A 3,394-nucleotide genomic window follows, 5' to 3' on the forward strand; every position below is an offset into this window, starting at 1 on the left:
TAATACATTGCATAAATGTGAGGAGTACAATGTGTTACTGTGATACATTTGTATATTGTGATATGATTGTTTTGTAGTGATATTTATTACATGTCATTATTATACTATAGTATTGTTGTCTGTATTCATTATACTATGCATTAAGTTCTTGTTTCCCAAGTAAGAATGTAAAGTGAGAAAATTAAAAATGCAGAACAGAATTGCCAAGGAATAATGTACTCATATTTGGAATACCAGGAGAAGAAAGAGAATGAAACAGAAGAAATATCTGAAGTAGTAATAGTCAAGAACTTAATGTTATAAACCAAAAGACAAATCCAAAAAACTCATAGAGAACCATGAAGAATAAACACACACCCAGACACACACACGCACGTGCGCACACACACACACACACACACCTAGGCATATTATATTCAAACTGTAGAAAGAAAAAACATAAGTCGTATGAGTTTTTTATATATTTTGCGTGTTAACCTCTTATTCAACATATGGTTTGCAAAAATTTTCTCCCACTCCATTGGTTGTCCTTTCATTAAAAAAATTTTTTTGATGTGTCAAAGCTTTTGATTTTGATGTAGTTCTATTTGTTGATTTTCATTTTTGTTGCTTGTGCTTTTAACATCATGTCCAAAAATGTTATTGCCAAGACCAATATTTAAGAGCTCTTCCCTGTGTTTTATTCTAACACTTCTATTGTTTCTGGTCTTATATTTAAGTTTCGGTCCATTTTGTGTTATTTTTTTGTGAATGGTATGAGATGGGGGTCCAATTCCATTGTTCTGTGTGTGTGTTCCCAGCACCACTTGTTGAAGAAACTACTTTTTCCATATTGAACTTCCTTGACTCCTTTGTCAAATATTAGTTGACCATAATGCTGGGATTTAATTTTAGGCTTTCTGTTCTGTTTATCTATGTGTCTATTTTAATGCCAGTACCATCCTGTTTTTATTATTACGGCTTTGTAGTGTGGTTTAAAATCAAGAAGCTGGATACCTCTGGCTTTGTTCTTTGTTCTCGGGATTGCTTTGGGGTCCTGTGGTTCTACTCAAATTTTAGAATTGTATCTTCTATTTCTGTGAAGAATGCGTTTAGGATATGGATGAGGATTTCACTGAAGCTGTAGATGGACATTTAAACAATATTAATTCTTCTGATTCATGAAGATAGGATGTCTTTCCATTTGTGTGTCTTCTTCAGTTTCAGCAAAGTCTCGTAGTTTTCATTATACAGATTTTTCGATTATTGATTAAATTAATTTCTAAGTATTTTGTTTTTGATGCAATTGTAAATAAAATAGTTCTCTTTATTTCTTTTTCAGATGTTTCATTATTTGCATAATACAAGTTATTTCTTATGTTGCTTTTGTATCCTGCAACTTTATAGAAATTGTTTATTAGTTCCAGATTTTTTTTTGGTTGACTCTTTGGGATTCTCTATTTATAAAACTATATTATCAGCAATTAATGACTATTTTAATTCTTTTTTACCAATATGGACACCTTTTATTTCTTTGTCTTGCTTAATTGCTCTATCTAGGACTTATAATACTATACTGAATAGGAGTGGTGAGAGTGGGCATCCTTTTCTTACTCTTGATCTTAGAGAAACAGCTTTCTAATTTTCACCATTGAGTATAATGTTAGCTGTATATTTGCCATATATATTCTCTATTATGCTGAAGCATGTTCTTTCTATACCCAATCTTCTTCTTTTTATCATGAAAGGATGTTTTATTTTGTCAAATGTTTTTTCTGTGTCCATTGAGAGGATTATGTGATTTTTACCTTTCATTTTATTGGTGTGATGTATTACATTTATTGATTTGCATGTGTTGAACCATCTTTGCACCCCTGGGATTAATCTATTTGGTCATGGTGTATAATCTTTTTAATGTGTTCTTGAATTCAGTTTGCTAATATTGGGGGGAACTTTTGCACCAATATTCATCAGGGATATTAATTGGTCTATAGTTTCCTTTTCTTGTGGAATTCTTACCTGGATTTGATATCAAGATAATGCTTGCCTCATAAAATGTATTTGGAAGTGTTTCTCCCTCCTTGGCATTTAGGAAGAGTTTGAGGAGGATTGGACTGAATTTTTAATGTTTAGTAGAATTCCCCAGCAAAACTGTCTGGGCCTGGAGTTTTCTATGTTGAGAGATTTTTGATTACTGATCTTTACTCATTATTGATCTGTTCAGATTTTCTATTTTTCCCTGATTTGGTCTTAGTAGTTTGTGTGTTTCTAAAGGTATATTCAGGTTTTGAAGAAAAATGGCAGATGAGAGACATCCCCAGATCTCTCCCCTTGAAACAACAATAAGATGACATCTAAAACTCAAAAAACAAACAAACAAAAAGAAAACACCCAAACAGCACACCAGCACAGCTGAGTGTGGGATCTGTGAATAAGAGCTCCCACAGGTCAGAACCCCAGGTGCTAGGCAGTGGCCTGGGAGAAATAAAGAAGCTGTCTCTCTCATCCTGAGCTCCCTGTAGGTAGAGGGGGTGGGGAAAAGGTACAGCGAGTTCCCTGAACAGACCTGTCTGGGAGAGCTGGGAGTTCCATGCGGCCAGCGGCAGGGCCCAGTCATCAGGTCAGAAAGCAGAGAAGCAGGGAGGGCAGATAAACAACAGTCGATTCTTACCAGCCGCTGTTGCAAAACCAAGGCTGAGCTCAAATCTCCCAACCCAGAGGGACTCTCCCCCATATCCTCTGAAACTGAACACTGTGGAGCCCCAAAGGAAACTGAGCAAACGCTACCAAAACGTTTGCTAACACTGACAGGGACTGAGACTGAGGGTAGCGAGCGTGATTGAATGTCTATATGGGGGGAAAAAAGGCATTATTAAGGCTTTATATAAAGCAGGGATCCAAGAGGCTTAGACGCCACCTACTGGAAACCAAAATAAAAGTGTCTTCTTTGCAACAAGCCAAAGAGAAACCTTTATATAATAAATCTTTCTGGAAAAACAGTAGAATAAACTTCCATTAATGCCCAGGCACAGAAATAGTCCATTAAACACCATGAACAACCAAGGTGACAGGGCGTCTCAGAAAGAGCAAAATCTCCAGAAAATAAGCTTATAGATATAGAAATGTGCAACTTAAATAACAGAGAATTCAGGATGGTACTTCTGAAAAAGCTCAGTGTGATCTGAAACAAGTCATATTTCAAATTTCAGGAATTGAAAAAAACAATGAGATGAGCAGAATGAGTTTTTTAGCAAGGAGAATAAAACCCTCAAAAAGAACAGACTGGGTTTTCTGGAGATTAAAACACACACACACACACACACACACACACACACACACACACACACACACACACACACTGCAAGAGGTGACAAATGAAATAACAAGCTTGGGAAATAGAGACAACCAAATGGAA

The sequence above is a fragment of the Pteropus alecto genome, unplaced genomic scaffold (genome assembly GCF_000325575.1).
Source record: "Pteropus alecto unplaced genomic scaffold, ASM32557v1 scaffold129, whole genome shotgun sequence".
Lineage (NCBI taxonomy): Eukaryota > Metazoa > Chordata > Mammalia > Chiroptera > Pteropodidae > Pteropus > Pteropus alecto.